The sequence below is a fragment of the Desmodus rotundus genome, chromosome 3 (genome assembly GCF_022682495.2).
Source record: "Desmodus rotundus isolate HL8 chromosome 3, HLdesRot8A.1, whole genome shotgun sequence".
In the NCBI taxonomy this organism is placed as follows: Eukaryota; Metazoa; Chordata; class Mammalia; order Chiroptera; family Phyllostomidae; genus Desmodus; species Desmodus rotundus.
In genome coordinates, this window is record NC_071389.1 from 109276500 (window position 1) to 109296836 (window position 20337).

Consider the following 20337-nt stretch of genomic DNA (forward strand, 5'->3'; position numbering starts at 1 on the left):
ATAGATGAATCTAAAACTTATGTGCATTTTTAATAAAATAAAATATAAGTAAATGTAAACCCCATATTTAATATATATTTGACACCTCTCACATATATTCAAAATGCCACACAGGAAAAACTTTTTAGACAATCTAATCCAATCCCATTATTTGATGGTATTCAAAGGAATAAGATTTGTCCAAGGCTCCACAGTTACTTGGGGAAGACAATGGAGTTTCTAACTTCCCAGTAATAGGTTCTTTCCACTCTAGCATGTACACACACATAAAATAAAACTTGCTTTCTAAAACCCTTTCACATATTAGTGGATCAAAAAAAGAAAGAAATGCATCACTAAAGTACAAAATGGTTATAATATAAAACATGGCACTGTCCTCACTTCCCCAGATACCTTCAAACAGATTCACTGAACATGGGTATATTAAGCACTTACTATGTAATCCAAAACTGACTAGATACTGGGATACAACAGAGTTCCTTCTTTTAAGCTTTCTGTATCTACTGGACTAGATAAATAACTAACGTACCACAATTTTTAAAAAATGGTAAGTACTATGATAGGGCAAGCACAAACCACAGGGAGTGTGTGTAAGTTAAGAGGGGAAGCAGTATGATGGCATATGAGGGGAGAGAAAACCATCTGAGGAAAAACAGATAGAGACAACAACTGAAGTTGAAGGCAGGGTATATAATGAGGAGTCAGAGCCTAAAAGTCTTTTTACTCTAAGAACAACAGGAAGCACTCCGTTAAAGATTTTTTAACAGGACAATATTAATTATATTTTATTTTGGGGAAAATATCTTCAACTGTCTTTTGAATGCTTATGGGGAGTAAGTAAGAATAGGAGGCAGAAAGACCAGTTAAAAGTAAATAGTATTAAAATTTCTCAGGTGAGAGATGATGGCTACTACAGAATGGTGGTTGCTATACACAGTAGATAGGACAGATGTAAAGTAAAATAAATAGCACTTGGTGATTAAATATTGGAGATGAGGAAGAAGGAAGAGTAAAGGAAAATGAATTCTGCCTCGGGTACCAGGTTATAGACAACATTATGCACTGGAGTAAGAAACACAGCAGGAGGAAACAGGAAGATAATCACTCAATTTTGTGAAGGTAAGTTTGGGTAACTGCTAAGACACCTAAGTGAGGATGGCAACCTGAATAAACATATCTAAAGCTCAAGAGAAAGCTGAGGACACCAATTAACTGTAATCAGCATATACATAGTAATCCAAGGCATGAGAGTAGATGAGATGAAACCAAAGAGAAGGACCAGCAAGAAAAAGGTTTTCAAAAGGAGCAAAAAGAAGCCCTGGTCAGGTGGCTCCGTTGCTTGGAATATCATCTCGTACACCAAAAGATTGCAGGTTCAATCCCAGGTAGGGGTGCACACGGGAGGCAACTGATCGGTATTTCTCTCCTCCTACCCCTTCTTCTTACTCTAAAAAAATCAATAAACATATCTTCAGGTGAGGATTTTAAAAAGAGGGACAGAAAAAAAGTAGTATCAAAAGCTGCAGAGAAGTCCAGTAGAAGGTGGACTATGAAGAGTCCACTGAATTTAGCAATGATGAAGTCATTGCTGGATAGTGCACTAGGCTAAAATAGTTGCAATGATATAGTGGCAGAGTCTATAGTGCAGAAGACTAAGGAATGAATGGGGCATAAGTAAATTGAGACAATAAATGTAGATAATTCTTTAAGGAGGGAAAATAAGGCAGCAGCTGGAGTAATGTAAGAGGTTAAAAAATTATTATTATTTTTTTTTGATGGGAGAAACTTGAGTATGTTAAGTACTGAGAGGAAGGACCCAAAGGGAAAAAAGCTGCTGATGCAGAAGAGAAAAAAATTAAGAGAACAGAAAATGAAACACTGAGGAGAAATTAGATTCAGGGCAAGAAAGAGAAATACTCCTATTGTAATGCAAAGAAAGATGACAGAGGAAAGGATAGATGCAGGTGCAGAAAAGTCTGCTCAGAAGCAGAAAACTGGAGGAGTTCTCATTTTAATGGCTTTCACGTTTTTTTAATGTTGAAAATGAGGTCACAGACTAAAAGAAGGGCAGAGATGGTATATCTGAATAGAGCAAATATTTGAGTAAATAAATGATTCCTTATAAAATCAATTCGATTAAGTTCATTTAATACTTTTTTGATGTTGAATTTGTTTTTTTAATTTTTAAAAATATATTTATTGATTATGCTATTACAGTTGTCCCATTTCTGCCCCTTCAATCCACTCCATCCTGCATAACCCCTCCCTCCCACATTGACCCCCTATAGTTCATGTCCATGGGTCATACATATAAGTTCTTTGGCTTCTACATTTCCTATATTATTCTTACTCTCCCCCTGACGATTTTCTACCTACCATTTATGCTACTTATTCTCTGCAGGTTTCCCCCCTCTCTCCCTCTCCCACTCCCTGGTTGATAACCCTCCATGTGATCTCCATTTCTGTGGTTCTGTTCCTGTTCTACTTGTTTGCTTAGTTTGCTTTTGTTTTTGTTTTAGGTGTGGTTGTTAACTGTGAGTTTGTTGTCATTTTTACTGTTCGTATTTTTATCTTCTTTTTCTTACATAAGTCCCTTTAACATTTCATATAATAAGAGCTGGGTGATGATGAACTTCTTTAACTTGACCTTTTCTGAGAAGCACTTTATCTGCCCTTCCATTCTAAGTGATAGCTTTGCTGGATACAGTAATCTTGGATGTAGACCCTTGCCTTTCATGACTTGGAATACTTTCCAGCCCCTTCTTGCCTGTAAGGTCTCTTTTGAGAAGTCAGCTGACAGTCTTATGGGACTCCTTTGTAGGTAACTGTGTCCTTTTCTGTTGCTGCTTCTAAGATTCTCTCCTTATCTTTAATATTGGGTAATGTAATTATGATGTGCCTTGGTGTGTTCCTCCTTGGGTCCAGCGGGACTCTGAGCTTCCTGGACTTCCTGGAAGTCTACTTCCTTTGCCAGATTAGGGAAGCTCTCCTTCATTATTTGTTCAAGTAAGTTTTCAATTTTGTGTTCTTCCTCTTCTCCCTCTGGTACCCCTATAATTCGGATGTTGGAACGTTTCAAGATGTCCTGGAGGTTCCTAAGCCTCTTCTTATCTTTTTGAATTCTTGTTTCTTCATTCTTTTCTGGTTGGATGTTTCTTTCTTCCTTCTGGTCCACACCGTTGATTTGAGTCCCAGTTTCCTTCCCATCACTATTGGTTCCCTGTACATTTTCCTTTGTTTCTCTTAGCATAGCCTTCATTTTTTCATCTAATTTGTGACCAAATTCAACCAATTCAGTGAGCTTCCTGATTACCAGTGTTTTGAACTGTACATCTGATAGGTTGGCTATCTCTTTGTTGCTTAGTTGTATTTTTTCTGGAGCTTTGATCTGTTCTTTCATTTGGGCCATTTTTTGGTCTTAGCGCACCTGTTACATAAAGGGGCGGGGCCTTAGGTGTTCACCAGAGCTGGGTAACCGCTGGTCGCTGCACTGTGATGCTGTATGTGGAGGAGGGGCCGAGAGGGAGCAATGGCGCTTCCTCCACTCTCCTCCAGATTTCCCTCCGCTACCCACAATCAAATTGGGCCCCTCTGGTGCTGATTCCCAAGTGGGTGGGCTTGTGCACGCTCTAGGCCCCTGAGGGTCTCTCCAATGAACTCTCCTGTGAGGCTGGGAGTTTCTCCTGCTGCTGCCTCAACCCCCACAGGTGTTTTCAATCAGAGGTTTGAGGCTTTATTTCCCTGCGCTGGAGCCCTGGGTTGCGAGGTCTGTTTTGCTCCCCTGCCATTCCTCCCGGTTTATCTATGTGCGCATGTGGGGCCACAGGGTCTGCCAGCCACCACCTTGTGGGGTCTGCTAGCTGGCGCATGGCCTGCCCTGTTCCACAATCCACCATCTCACTGGGTTCGCCAGCTGCCAGCCCCCCCACTGTGAGTCCTCCCTGCCCCTGCTGCCCGTCTCCGCCCCTCCTACCAGTCTGGATGAATGTTTCTTCTTTATCTCCTTGGTTGTCGGACTTCCGTGCGGTTCGATTTTCTGTCAGTTCTAGTTGTTTTTTGTTTTTAAATTGTTGTTGTCCTTCTTTTGGTTTGTGAGGAGGCACAGTGTGTCTACCTACACCTCCATCTTGACCGGAAGCCCAATACTTTATTATTTTAAGAGTCTCACGCTCTACCAACTGAGCAAGCCAGGCGGACCTTTTACTTTATTATTTTAAATGATTATTAAAACCTACATATCTTTATCTTTGTTTTTACAACATACTTTACACCCAAACCTTACTTGGGAAAACAAATCACAACTACATTATTTTTCTGGAAAAACTTTTTTTTCATGACAATGACTTTTTAATATACTTTCTAATAAAGCACAACAGGCACTCATATTAAAAATATAGTAGGAATATCTGTATGTGATGTTCACTAAGTCTGAATGAGTTCTGAAAGACTTAAAGAAATTAAAGAGAGTGACACAAAAATAAAATGAAATTGGGATCAAAATAAAAGTCTACTAGACACTTTCACAGATGTGGTATTAATTTTAACCAGCTGATTAACACAGGGATAAAACGGATTCTTGTTTTATCTGTTCAGAGTCCTCTACAGAGAAAGACAGTGGTAGAAAAGGAAATGAATTAAGCCAACGATTTACTCATTCATTTCCTTAATAACAACCCCCAACTTTCTCTCATTTAAAAATGGCCAAGTTGCTATGTGAAAATTTCTTCTTAATGAACTAAAAACGTCTAATCTGCAATCAGTCCTCTTCCCCCATCCCGAGTAAATGTTTTATATTTTATAAAAATAAGTTACCAGAAAGAAAGGTAATAGAATATAAAAAAACTTTATTTTTTAAACAGAATGATTGTATTTCCATACACAACTTCTTTACAACCAAAAAATAAAATAGCACAGTAAAATAACAAAAACATGATATTTCACTTGCAATGCATGAGATATGGTTAATATTTTAGTCATCAATGAGCTCTTAAGAAGCCAGTTACAAAGACACTAATAATCCAAGGGAACTGGAAAAAGGGAAAATGAAATAATACAAATGGCAATTAAGAATTAAGACTATGATGACTGAGCTGAACAATGACGAAAGAATAATTTCTCTACAGCATCACACTGTCAAAGAACAAAAATGCTGTGTTGTACAGTCTAAACTCTCATAAACGTTGATATATTGATGAGGCGTATCTACAATTGGGGGAAGCTACTGTTTTGACTCAAAATATAAGTTTTAGGTATCCTTAGCCCTGACATTTCTAATTAATTAAAATTATTTCAACATATTAGTTGGAACAAATTCAAAATGAGTTATACAATAGCATGTTTACTGCAGAGGAAATATGTAGTCAGTATCTGGGCCCCAACACACTTCTTGACTATCAATTTGTTCATCAACACAACCCAAGGGGATGTGCACAAAGCTCCATTAATAGATAACAGCACAGTGAATAGTCAGTAGCAATGTAAGAACTGTGTATGGTGCCAGGTGGGTATAAAAGATGTTTGATTATCAAAAGGCAACCTCCTTTTAAATATCACCCAACACAATTACCACCAAAATATAGTAGTGCTTTGTGGTTTACAAAGCATATTTATTTATCTACCAATCCACACACTTTTTAGTAAAAAAATAAACACAGTGGAGATGAAAAGGATTTGTTCCCTAGTTTCTGTAATGATCTGTAGTCAGATTATATTAACAAATAACTGCAACACAGTGTTCTAAATACTATAAATAGAAGGACTGATCAGCTATACCTTGAAGGGTTGAAGCAAGATGAAAGCTTCAGAAAGAGTCTGCTTAAGCAGAGATTCTTAAGACTTCGGAAGTTTATTAGAGAAGGAGAGAGCGGTTAGGGAGAAAAATCAGTTAATACAGGACATCCCAGGAAGTGGGAACAGCATGAACAAAAAAAGACAGAAAGTCTGCCACAGCAAAGAGTAGCAGTGGCAGTTTATCACTGAAACCTGCAGACAGCCCTGAGGACGGATGAGATTTTAGAAATAGGCAGGGGTAATACAAAAGGGAGGGGATCTTTTATGACAGCTGTCTCCAAAGAGGGCTGTAGAGAGTACATGTACTTCATTCACTTCAGTGAGTGTACAAAACAAATGAGTATGACAAGAAAATATCACCTTAAAAAAAAGATGAGAGAACGTATGTTATGTAAGAAACCAAAAAGATGATGGAACCATGATGAACATTTGCGTTCTTAACAGATAGGAAGAGTAAAATGAAAACACAAAATGGTGAAGGACTGGGTAAAAAAAGACGAAGGAAGATGTGTTACAAATTGGCGTTTACTACATAGTCAGGGCATGCAAAGTGCAGCACAGAGAACAGAGTCAATAACACTGTAATAACTATGTGTGGTGCCAGGTGGGGAGTGGAAATACTGGGGAACACTTGGTAAAGAATATGACTGCACAACCACACCTGAAACTAATATAATATACTGACCGTAAATTATAATTGAAAAATAAAATTTAAATTAAAAAATAAGTTACTAAAATAAGTTTCATAATAATATGACTTTTTGTCTTTTATTTTTATCTAATGCTATTATCTCCAGTCTCCAGTCTGGCATATGGTAGGTACTCAATAAAAAAATTTTTCACAATAAATAAAATATAAAATGGCTATAGAGGAATGGCTAAAAACCAAGTAGTGTTTTGGTAAAATAGAGTACTGAGCACACATATCAAATGTCACATGTCTCCTAAAAACCTACTAAAACTAAGGTAAAGGGAATTTTTAAAAAACATAAAGATGAAAAATGGGAGAGAAGATAGCATAAAAGTTTGGAAACTAGAAAGTAAGTGGACAAACAGTAGCTAATAATTAAGAGAACTGAAAACTAAATAAAAAACTGACAGTGAGGAAAGAGGAAAACCAATCAGATTTACACAGCAAAATCCTTCAAAAGCAGAGAAATGAGAGTACAAGCTAACTCTGGAACTACAACTGGCCAAATGAAAAGATAAAGTTGTAGAGATATCCTAGAAAACAGAACAATAAAACAAAATAAGAGAAATGTGAAAGAAAAATAGAAAAATTAGAGAACCAGCTCATGAAACCCAATATTCAAATTAGGAATTCCAGGAAAAAAAAGAACAGAGAAAGAAAATTTATAAAGTAATTCAAGGAAACTTCCCAAACTAAAGGGCAAGATTTGGGAAACTGGAAGAGTTGAAAGAGTTCCCAATACAAATGGATGAAAACAGACCCACACAATATTTAGACATTTCAGAAAAGTGCAGACAAGCAGATTTTACAAGCTCCCAGTGGAGAGGTAACAGGTCACTTGTACAGAATCAATTATTACCTAGTCACAAGAAAAAAGAAACCCTGTCATTTGTGACAGCATCAGTGCACCTTGAGAGTGTTATGCTAAGAGAGATAAATAAGATAGAAAGACAAGTACTATTTATCACTTATATGTGGAATGTAAAAAAAAAAAAAGCCAAACTTGTAAAAACAGAGAGTAGATTGGTGGTTACCAGGAGCTGGGGCATGGAAGAATTAGAGAAATATTCAAAGGTATAAACTTGCCTCTAGTAGATAAATAAGTCCTGAAGATTTAATGCACAGCAAAGTACAGACAACAATACTGTATTTTAAACCTCAAAGTTGTAAAATGACAATATCTTAAATGTTCCCACCATATACACACAAGAAAATAATCACATGATATAAGAGAGATGTTAGCCAACAGTGCAATGGTATTCATATTGCGATACATAAATTTATCAAACAATACACTGCACACCTTATACTTGCACAATGATATGCCAATTCTATCTCAATAAAAATAATTTTAAAAAGAGAAAAGATCAGGAATCAGGATACCTTTGTACTTCTCAACAGTAGTTTGGAAGCTGGAAGTTCTAAACTAGTTCTGCTCTGTATGCAATCATGAAGTATTGATCCCATTGTCAACAGCTGCAGTGTGGAGTTTAAGCTCTGTGTAAGCGGCTGTTCTGGAGGGTTACATCATCACCTGCTACAACAGGAAAACATTATGGAACAGTCAGCCAGATCAGAGAGCTTGCACCAGAATGTAAATCAGTGCACTGCTTCCTTCACAGAAAAAGTCAATTCTTTGCGGGGTGGGGGGAAACAGCTCAGTTAACCACTGTGCTTAGTTATGTAGTAAAAACTGTAAATTACATAAAGGCTAATGTGTTAAATTTAAGATTTAATTATCTTTATTGTGTTATAATTTGGAAGCAGGTATAAGGAACTGTTACTGTATGCTGAGATACAATAGTTATTGAGGGGAAAAGATCTGTGAAAATGCTGGATTACAGAATGAAATCTCAGTAATTATGCAAGATAATACATCAGTCTGGTCCCAATGCTAAAGAGATGTGAACGGAACAGTCTGACTTGCTTTAGTGTGATACCTTTGGTATTTTTAATGATCTTAATATTCTGAACTAGGAAAAATTAGTCTTAAATATACTACTGGACTTCAATGAGATTTTAAATCATTTTTAATAAAATGTATTTATTCTAAAAGATTAAAGGTCCTAATAATTATTGTTTTTATTGCTTTATTGTCAAATATTGCCTGGAACTATGTCCAACCTTTGGATACCATGACTAAGGTTCACGTATTATATTATTTAAAATTCTTCTTGACTTTGCCTTTTGTGAGTTAGGTCCCAAAATCAAAATAATAAAACTAACAAGAAATCTTTCACACCTAAAATATCTTTTAATTTCCTATTGTAAAAACTCTGTTCTCTCCAAATTCATTTACATGACAAATCAGAAAGTTCAGTCTTTATAGATTAGTTAAATGCAAATAAAACACATTCATGTATGTGTGTTCAGTGATTGCGTACTTTAAGAGGCAGACTCATGCTCATATACGAAAACTGACACAATCACTGTTTTAAATTGATTTTTGGTTCTAGATGTTAATATTCCTGTCAATCAGATGCAGGCATAGTGGAGTTGATGGAAGAAATCAAAAGACCACGCAGGTTTGTTCAAGTCCTCACTGTTCATACTATGTTCTAACTCCCTGGGTAATCACTGACTGAATCCTTATAAATTAATTGTGCGCTACACTTCAATAGAAGAGCCATTCTCTTCGATTCTAATAATTCTGGTTAATTTTCCAGAGCTGTTCAATCTTCTCACTGACAGAAAAAATTTTCTTCCTTGCTAGTTAATCAGCTCTACATGCTCTTACATTAGGTGAATATCTTTGAAGCATCATTAGAAAAGACTGAACTTGAACCCATGGAAATGACCTTGCCATATTCTGTTAAAAATTAAAACAGCAGTGAAACTCCTTGGATCCACAGCTCTCAATTACAGTGACACAATAGATCATCAAACTATTGGAAGACTGTTCCAGCCAGAGACCTCAAATTGAGGATTCCTAGGAATCCTCCAGAAGATGATTTAAGAGAATGACACACCTCCCCAAGACCATCAAATCAAGCAGCATGATCAAGCTTCTACCCAGGTCCCATGGACAAGATCTAAATGGCCAGAATCAAAGATTATCATGCTTTAGTCTGCATGCTTTTATTTTTCTCCCAAACTCTTCTCTTCCCTTTCTGCTGGTTTAAACTTCTGAATTATTAACAGACACTTGTTATCTCTAAAAATGATACTCGAAATATTGCTCTTTGCATCCCCTAGTCATTCTCTGTATGAGTCCAATACCTGGCTATAATTTCCTCATGATTTCACTACAAGATGTTGAGATTGTAGCCACTTCCTTTTAGGTGCAACTCAGCTTACTCTAGTTCTGGGCAATTACACTCAACTTTCAAGAAACTCTTTAAAACAGTAAACTAAAAATAGTAAACAGGACAAACAGCCCCTTTGATGGCAAACCTAGGAAAGTTTCTGTCTACACCAAAACCATACTTGAGACCTTGGCTCTTGCCTTTACAAGTAGATTAAAACTCTGTTACCAATCTCTCACCATTTGTCAGTGTTACAGTGCTTAAATGTGATCTCTGGAGTTTTCAATGTGCACAGCCATTTCTGTTTCAGATGATTCAATAACTGACCGTACAACAACAAAAAGTATGCATAAAGAACTGACTTTAGTCCAACAATAGACGAGGTTTTCCGAATAGTTTCCTGATCAATGGAATTCTGGCAATAGTGAAGATCTGGATTTCATAAAACAATAGTCCTGAATGGCTGAACCTGGCTAAAAAGAGGGACTGAGAAATGGAAAATAGGCCCCACTGATAATCAGATTATGAGATCCCTAACAGATGAGTGGCAAGGCTAGGAGAAAGGAAAATAGGAAATATAGTTTTTCCCAAGGCCATACCACAGCTACAAAATGACTAAAATTTTTATTTTTGAGCATGGCATCCTTACCAAGGAGTCCCAGCTCTTCTTCACTCCTCCTACTCTTGAACAGAATGCTGAGATAAATCACCAAACTGATGCCACTTTATGACAATATCCAATCCAGACTACTTTCCTACTTTTTCCTTAGAATCACTCAGTCCAAGCCCATACCTTATGAAGCCCTTGCCCACTTCCTCTTATTAAAGACCCCTCAGAGTGCCTAGCTAGGGGTGTTCTCCCTTGCTACAGCAGGCTAATAGACTTTGATTACAGGTACATTCCTCGTGGCCTTTATCATTCATTAAGTCCAATTATCTTACATAAAATCACAATGCATTAAAGCAAATTGAAACATTTATTTTCATTTAAATCAAGCAAACTGATTATAGAGCACATTCTAGCTAGCCATGCTATATATTTTGCTTAAAAACCTTTGTCATATTAATATGTTCTACTCTTTTGATCATTCTGACAAATAACTTTTTGGTTAAGGACATAAGCTTATTTAAAAAGATTATTAGAACTACTAACTCTCAATTTGAAGGGATTTCTTGGCAATTTGGGGAGAGTTCCTGTGCTGGGCACTGTTACAGTCCCTGAAATACAGCAGTGACCCAGAGATCCAACATGACTTACATTCAAGTTTCTTGTCAGCTCCAGATGCCAAGCTTAAGAATTTCCAAAAGCTTCTTATAAAGCTAGCAACGAGTATCTCTCATTTGCATTATCTGATAAAACTCAGGCTCAATTTCCTAGTTCTCATACTTCAAACTCATCTTTACCTTGTTTGGAGAAACAACTATGCAGAACTTAAAGAAATATTTCTAACCCTGAAGGTTAGGAAGAAACTCTTTGTCCTTTCCTGTCTGTTCAGTTATAAGATTATGCTGACATGACCAGATATCACTGAATGTGGGTGTTTTCCATCAAAGTAAACTGCTTATCAATCTTTCTTAAATTATTTTCCCAAGTGCCATTTTCTGAACACAACTCTCTAAAGAACTGCTTCTTGACTTCAAGAACCATATTTTAACATTGGTCATTTATAATCATTGTTTTTCTCACTAATATTTATGCTAGAAGAAATGAGCAACAGTAAAAAACAGAAAATGTATAGTAATAGTTTTCTTCCAAATGGAAGGCCTTTCTTATTTCAAATATATGCCTAATTTATTTCTAGTTGGTCCCAAACATTTTTTTTCTTAAAAGTATATTCACATCAGCCATATGAATATACCTGAATATTCACTAAATGTTCATGTGTTATTTACAGGGGTGGACAAAAGTAGGTTAATAATAATAATAATAAATAATACAATAAATAGAATAAATTCTGTTTCACATATTCACAATGTAAAACTACTTTTGCCCATCCCTTTATACTCCAAGTGTTATTGTGAATAAGTACTAGGGCTGATGTGCTATTAAACCACTCTGAACCTGTCTTTCCCCCTTAATCTACCTTCTAAATCCTCTATTAAGATAGCCTCCAAAAGCCTGAGCACGGGTGGCTCAGTGGATTGAGTGCCAGCCTGCAAACTGAAGGGTCACCAATTCAATTCCTGGTCAGGGCACATGCCTGGGTTGCCGGCCAGGCCCCCAGATGGGGTGTGCAAAAGGCAACCAATCAATGTTTTTCTCACACATCAATGTTTCTCTCCCTCTCTTCCCTTCTCTCTAAAAATAAATAAAATGTAAAAAAAAAGAATATTTCTGATTCATGGGAAGAGGTCAAGGTATCATCATCAGCAGGAGTTGGAAGAAGTTGATTCCAACACTCAAAAATGATTTTGAGAGTCAAAGACTTCAGTGTAGAAGTAACTGCTAATGTGGTAGAAATAGTGAGAGAAACAGAATTAGAAGCAGAGCCTGAATATGTGGCTGAGTTGGTGCTATCTCAAGAAAAAACTTTAATGGACACGAGTAGTTGCTGAATCTATTCCCGGCGAAGGTGCTGTGTAGACTGTTGAAAGGACAACCAAGGGTTTAGGGTGCTACCTAAACTTAGTTGACAAAGCAGCAGCAGGCTTTGAGAGGACTGATGACAATTTTGAAAGAAATTCTACTGTGGGTAAAACTGCATCACATGCTACAGAGAAATCATTCATGAAGGAAAGATTCAACTGATGCAGCAAACTTCACTGTTGTGTTATTTTAAGAAATTCCCTTTGTAACCACCACCCTGAGTGGTCAGTGACCTATTTACGGAAGCAAACACAGAGGGAGATAGAGAGGGAGGGAAACATCACTATGTGGTTGCCACCTGCGAGCCCGCCTTACCGGGGACCTGGCTGGCAACCCAGGCTTGTGCCCTAGACTGGGAATCGAACCAGCGACACCTTTGGCTCACAGGCTGGCACTCGATCCACTGCATCACACCAGCCAGGGCTGAATCAGAAATGTTCTTAATGGCATCTAGAATGGTGAATCCTTCCCAGGTTTTTAATTTACTTTGCCCACATCCATCAGAGGAATAACTATCTATGGCAACAACAGCATTCTGAAATGTATTTCTTAAATAATAAGACTTGAAAGTCAAAATTACTCCTTGATCCAGGGGCTGCAGAATGTTATGTTAGCAGGCATGAAAATAACATTACTCTCATACATCTCCATCAGAGCTCTTGTGTGACCAGGTGTATTGTCAATGAACAATAATATTTTTCGAAGGATTTTTTTTCCTGAGTAGCAGGACTTAAAATAAGCAGTAAACAATGTTTTAAACAGATGTTCTATCATCCAGGCTTTGTTGTTCCACTTCTAGAGCACAGGAGAGTGTATTTAGTACAATTTTTAAGAACCATAGGATTTTTGGAATGGCAAATGAGCATAGGCTTCAACTTAAAGTCACCAGCTGTAATAGCCCCTAACAACAGAGTCAGCCTGTCCTTTGAGATTCTAAAGCCAGGCACTGACTTCTCTCTAGCTACGAAACTCCTAGATGGCACCTTCTTCCATATAGACAGGCTGTTCTGTCTATATTGAAAATCTAGCTAATTATCTTAGTTGGATCTTCGGGGCCACTTGCTGAAGCTTCTACATCAGCAAATGCACTTTTCTGTTATAAAGATGACTCCTTTCCTCAAACCTCATGAACCAACTTCTGCTAGTTTCTAACTTTTCTTCCGCAGCTTCCTCACCTTTCTCAGCCTTCTCAGAATTTAAGACAGTTAGGGCCTTACTGTGGTTTAGGCTTTAGTTTAAGAGAATATTGTGGCTGGTTGGATGTATCCAGACCACTAAAACTTTTTCCATGTTAGCAATAAGACTCTTTCACTTTCTTATCATTGGTGTGTTCACTGGAGTAGAACTTTTAATTTCCTTCAAGAACTCTTCCTCCGTGTGCATAGCTTGGCTAACTGCTGCTTTCAGCCTACCTCAGCTTTTGAAATGCCTTCTTCATTAAGCTTAATCATTTCTAGCTTTTGATTTAAAATGAGAGACAAGATATGTGACTCTTTCTTTCACTTAAACACTTAAAGGCCATTGCAGGGTTATTAATTAGCCTAATTTCAATATTGTTGTGTCTCAGGGAATAGGACGGCTTGAGGAGAGGGAGAGAGATGGAACAGGCAGAACAGACACATTTATTAAGTCTGTCATCTTCTATCAGTGTGGTTAACAACAAAGATCGCTGATTATAGATCACCATAACAAATGTAATGATAATTTTTAAAAGTTCAAAATATTACAAGAAATTATCAAAGCATGACAGAGACAAGAGAGCAAATGCTGTTGAAACAATGGTGTTAACAGACATGCTCAACCTACGGTTGCCACAAACCTTCAATTTGTAAAAAACAAAAAACAAACAAACAAAAAGGAAAATCACCCCACAGTAACTGTGAAGGGCAATAAAGCGAAGTGCCATAAAAACAAAGCATGCCTGTATTCTATGAACAAAGAAAGGAGACCGAGAGACCTTAAAACAAAAGACAACCTGAAGTTTCAAGTTTTATTTGTGGCATTCACAGACCTGTAATTTTTTAATTATACAAAAATAAAAAAACAGCAAAGTGAAAAAATTTAAATTATGTATAAAATCTATGATTCAAAGCCAACAGAAAAAGCACAATGATTATTAGAACTAGACTACTCCCAAATATAAGTGTATTGGAAAAATTTCTAAACAGCTCATAAATTTAGATTATCCTTAACAAACCCTTAATATTTCCAACATATTACATAAGCTTTGCTAGTAGTAGTACTAATTTGATCTTTTATACCATTAAATAAATTCTTCTAAATGGAAATTGTCTTACAAAACCGTAGGTTATGTTTTGTAAACCAATCTGTATCATGTAACATGTCAACTGCTACAATTTTTGTAATTAAATACCTGTAAAACTGTTCTTGAAGCAACATCTGGAAAAAAGATAGATTGTGAGAAGGCAGTTATAATGAAAAGCGAATATATTTTTATGCCTACAGAGCAGGTACTGCAATGCCAATATTTCCCATAGTACACATCTTTGCACTGACAAGACTAGCTTGGTGGCTCTATGGATAACTTCTGTCTTTACTCCTACTATTATAAAGTATCTCAAGATGAAAATGCATACATATACCTTATAAATCTGATATCTAAGAATGAGAAAGATTACATGAAAATCAATTCCATACTTTTATTACCTACTTTGAATGGAAAACAGTGATCTAAATATGAAACACACCTATAGAGAACTACAAACATATAAGCTATTACATTCCAGCCACCCAATTCTCCAAAATATATTAGCCACAGGTACAGAGTTAGCTTGTATTCTAGTATTTGGTTTCTTTAAGTTGAATTAAAAGCAATGTATTTAAATTGATGATGTTTAAAGAAACTTGGAAATGGTCTTTGGCTTGTATTTCCTAATCATTAATATATTTTTCAGAATAAAGCTATACTAAAAATATATGTAGGAAGTCTTAGATAAAATGACTTCATATGATAGCTCCAAAACAAAATGTGAAAGAAAAAGTAAATAAATAGAAAGCTATTTGGTGAATAAGAGGTTAAAATAATGGACACCTACGGTGGATTAGAAAATTAACACCTTCAAAAGCTCTCAGACATCTTTTCCCTAGCCTTCAAACTCTAGACTACCAAGGAGACTGAAGTAAAAGAACAGAAGAGTCCAGAGGGATCTACCTCCATTCTTAGATGTTCCAAATCATTGTCCTACACCCACTTGCACCCTTGGCCCTGGTCATCAGACTCTCACAACTTGTGGTTGACCATTTACCAACCTGGAAGTTATTTTCATTAACTGGAAGTTATTTCATTTTTCTCCTTTATTTCACCTACCTTGTCAGTCATCAAAAACTGTTCTCCAACCTAACTGCAACAACCCCTTGGACATACTATTCTCTTTCCGGAATTATAATAGCAGGTAAGTCAATGGTTCCATACCCCCTAGTCACTCCACTGAGTATTCTTGGCTGCCTTGTCAAGCATTAGTCAAATATTGGTCACACATTAGTATATGTAAGATTTTATTTCTGGGCTCTCAATTCTATTCCATCTGTCTATGCATTTATTTTTATGCCAGTACCAGATACTGTTTTGATTACTATAAATTTGTAGTGTTGTTTGAAATCAGAAAGCATGCCTCCAATTTTGTTGTTCAGAGGTGTGTTGCTATTTGGGGTCTTCTGAGATTCCATACAAATTTCAGGACTGTTTGTTCAATTTATGTGAAAAATGCCATTGTATTTTTGATAGGAATTGTACTGAATCTATAGATGGCTTTGGGTAGTAGGAAACGTTAACAATATTCTTTCAATTCTTAAGAAATATCTATTTGTGAGGTGGGGGAGGGAGGTGGGACTGGCTGGAGTGGGGGGGAGGGAAGGGGAGAAAATGCAGACAATTGTAACTGAATAAAAATAAATTAATTAAAAAAAGAAATATTTATTTGTGTCTTTAATTTCTTTTTATTAAAGTTTTAGTTTTAAGGGTACAGATCTTTCATCTCTTTGGTTAAATCTATTCCTAAGTATTTTATTGTTTTAGATGCTATTTTAAATGAAATTGCTTTATATATTTTCAGATACTTTGTAGTTAGTGTATAGAAATGCAATTGATTCCTGTGTGTTGACTTTATATCCTACAACTTTACTGAATTTGTTGATTAATTCTAAGTTTTTTGTTAGGGTCTTTAAAACTTACATATATATATATGTATATTTTCCTGCTATCTGGCCATATATACATATATATATATATATATGGTCACGTCATCTGCAAACAAAAACAATGTTACTTCTTCCTGAATTGGATGCCTTTTATTTATTTTTCTTTCCTAATTGCTCTGGCTAGGACTTCCAGTACTGTGTTGAATAGGACTGATGAGAGTGGACACTCTAATCTTAAGAGAAAAAGCTTATACCTTTTCACCACTTAGTATGATGTTATACGAGGGGGACCTAAAAAAACCTGGAATTTATTTATTAAAAAAATGTGTATTTACTCTTCATGTTTAAACTTCAGTTACCTTCTTCAGTTACCCCTCCATTTGATACACTAAATACCTATTGAGACTTTTTTCCACTGCTCAAAACAGTTTTGAACTCATCAATTTTGATGCCTTTTAGTGTGTCTGCCTTTTTTGTTTGTTTGTTTCACCTCTTCCACATCGGCAAAACATTTACCTTTGAGGACTTTTTTCATCTGGAGAAACTAACAACAACAAATCACCTGGGGCAAGATGAAGTGAAGAGGGCAGGTAGGGGATGGGAGTCATGTCGTTTTTGGTCAAAAACTGCTCAACACTCAGCACAGTGTGGGCAGGTGTGCTTGTAAGTCACCCATCATGAAATGGGCAAATACATTAAAGAGTCTTCAAAAAAAATTCACTGAGGCTGAACACTGTCTCTCACAACAAGGCCAGCTGGTACAGTAATACAGATGGGTTTCTAGAACACTCACCTAGCAGGGGGAAGCCTGTATTACAAAAGGCCCACCCTCCAGAAGACTATTCTGTTTTTTTAGGGGTCTCCCTCATATACAGCCTTTATTATTTTTATGTTCCTCCATATGAGATTTTTGAGTTATTGTGAAAGGAAGTTAATTTTGTCATATGCTTTTTCTGCATCTTCTGAGATGATCATAGGATTTTTACCTTTCATTCTATTAATGTGGTATATCACATTTACCCATATATTGAGACATATCCCAGGGATAAATCCCACACAATTATGGTGTACAACCATTTTAATGTCTGATAAATTCAGTTGGTTAATATTTTGGTGAAAATTTTTGTATCTGCATTCATCAGGAACACTGGCCTTTTCTTGCAGTGTCCATCTGGCTTTGTATCAGGGTAATGCTGGCCTTGAAGATGAGTTTAGGAGGGTTCCCTCCTCTTTAATTCTTTTGAAAGAGTTTGAGGATTGGTGTTAACTCTTTAAATTCACCAGGAAAGCATCTAGTCCAAAGCTGTTCTTTGTTGAGAGGCCTTTGATTACTTAATCAATCTCCATATTTGTTCTGGTCTGTTCAGATTTTCTATTTCTTCATGGCTCAATCTTGACATATTTCTAGCAATTTATCCATTTCTTCCAAGTTTCCAATTTGTTGCCATGTAACTGTTCATAAGTTTCCTAAGATAATATGTATTTCTTTGGTATCAGTTGTAAGGTCTCCTCTGGACAATGGGTCAAGGGCTTCTCATATGATATTACTCTAACCTTGCTTCTGATGTCACATCTTTCTCTGTCACTTCTAACTCCCTCTTCTACTTTTTTCCCCCCAGAATTTTAAGGTTTTATTAACACAAATACAATGTGCACACAATCTGTCTATTCATTTTCTTCACTGCGCAGCCTGGCATTGGGATTGGTGACTCTGATGGCCAGATGGGCTGCTCTTTCCACAATGGCTTTGTGGTTCTTTGAGGAGACGTTGTGAACAATCTCAGCACAGTAAGATTTGTTGCACATCAGCAACACTTCAAGCTCCTTGACGTTATGGACCAGGAGCTTTCGAAAACCACTGTGCAGCATGTGCTGTTTTCTTGTTGCTCCCATAACCAATGCTGGGCAACGAGATCTGGCCCTTGAATCTTCTGCGCACCCTACTGTCAATACCTCTGGGTTTCTACCAGTTCCACTTAATTTTGACATAACGGTCTGACTGGTGCCGAATGAACTTCTTGGTCCGCTTTTTGACAATCTGGGGTTTCACGAGGGGTCTGAGGGCCACCATGGTGCCGAGTAAGAGATGGATGCCACCTCCGTAGGCAGTGCCGAGGAAGAGAGAGCTCCCTCTTCTACTTTTAAGGATCGTTGTGATTACATTGAGCCCACCCACACAATCCAGAATAATCATCATATTTTAAGGCCAAGTAATTAGAAAGCTTTCATCAGCAACTTTAATTCCCCTTTGCCATGTAACAACATATTCACCGGTTCCAGGTGTTAGGACATTGACCTCTTTCACAGACCATTATCCCTCCCACAGAAGGGTACACAAGGAGTTTTAATTGTATAATGTTTTATTCCTTAAGTAGAGGATAAAAGTATTCATTATGTTTTTTTATTATGTCTCTTTGTATGCCCAAAATATGTTTAAAAGCACTTGATGGGAGATTTCTTCCAAGGTAAGATTTTCAAACTTTCATTGAACCCTAAAATTTAATGAGATCACTCAGGAACAGAAAGGAGTAAAGAGAAGGAAGTATGGAAGAATCCTTGGCCTTGCTTCAACCTACCAAAACAGGTCCTCTTTTTAGTGCCTTTTAATATTCGACAAAACATATCATTGGAAAAGAAAAAAAAAAAGATTCCCATTATTCAAACAAAATAAGGAAAATATCACTGAATGAGACTATAAGAAAAATTATGATAAAATAAAATTAATTTATATGGTACAAACAGTAGACAATTAACAAGTTCACTCAGGATTTAATGCTAGTCAAAGAGTTATGTTTAGTTCTACAAAGAAGCTGAATGATGCCTTTGATAACCTTGCAGGGCCAAGGATATAAAACTTAATAGTCCAAGGACCACTTAAGTCAGGAAGGAAGAAGGAAAGGGTGCTAGGAAATACCCATGCACTTTTGGTTGAGACTCTAAAGAAAAGTACTCTAAAAATAACATGAATGAGAAGCATACTAATTCTCAGGGATACTCAAACTTGGTTTCAAATATCAAAACCTGAAGGCAAATTAATGTAATCCCAGACTGCTAGCTCTTTCAGGCACCAATAAAGTAGTAATTGTTGGAAGAGAAAATCTCCTAGGTATAAAGTTACTTCTAAAGCAAAATTTCAGACACAATGTCCAAAACATAATAATAACCAGGTGCATGAGGAAATAAGACAATGAACAGAAACTACAAACAACAGAAATCAACTCATAAAGACTCCAGATAGCCTATACAGTCTTTAGCATGTAATTTTCAAGATGATAAAAGACTGGGAATTCTGACAGTCTCAAAAGCCCAAGAATAGGTTACAACAAATTTCTGAGGAGAAAAATATTCTAAAACTGAAAAGATAGCTATATTTAATAACACATGGATGGGTTTAGAAGCAGAAGTATACAGCAGGAGGGATTATTAATAAACTAGAAGAGATCAGAGGAATATACTCAAAGTAAAGAATGAAATGACAAAATGATGAAAACTAGGAAGGAGAGGCCAAGAGACATTGATAAGACCAATGAGAAGGACTAACATACATATAATTGGATCCCATCAAAGGAGAACAGAGAGAGACAAGAGAGAGCACAACTAATATTTAAAGACACAATGGCTGAGAATTTTCTAAAACTAATGACAGCAAATTACAAATGCAAGATGCATTATGAATCATAGCAGCATAAGTAACAAGGGTGTTTTTTAGGTAGAAAGAAAATGATCAAAAAAGGTAGCACAATAATGCAGACATATTACCTGCAAAGGAACAGTTAATTGAACACTCCAATAATGATCCAATAATGTCCAAAAAGACACTCCAGTCTTTTTAGGAATAATAATGATCCCAGGAAGGATTGACGGGT

General features: G+C 36.5%; 1 protein-coding gene and 1 pseudogene across 8 annotated transcripts in view; both read right to left on the reverse strand.

The window, feature by feature from the left end:
• The window catches only part of CDK8 (cyclin dependent kinase 8), a 135948-nt gene that overhangs the window by 73472 nt on the left and 42139 nt on the right, over positions 1-20337 (reverse strand). The window contains exon 2 of one of the 8 annotated variants that reach the window (XM_045188075.2): positions 7865-8018. The exons of the other annotated variants lie outside the window; for them this stretch is intronic. The gene's annotated coding sequence lies outside the window, so the exon portion shown is untranslated. The remainder of the gene's footprint in view (positions 1-7864; positions 8019-20337) is intronic. 8 annotated transcript variants of the gene reach the window in all.
• LOC112296221 (large ribosomal subunit protein eL32-like) lies at positions 17592-18694 on the reverse strand (annotated as a pseudogene).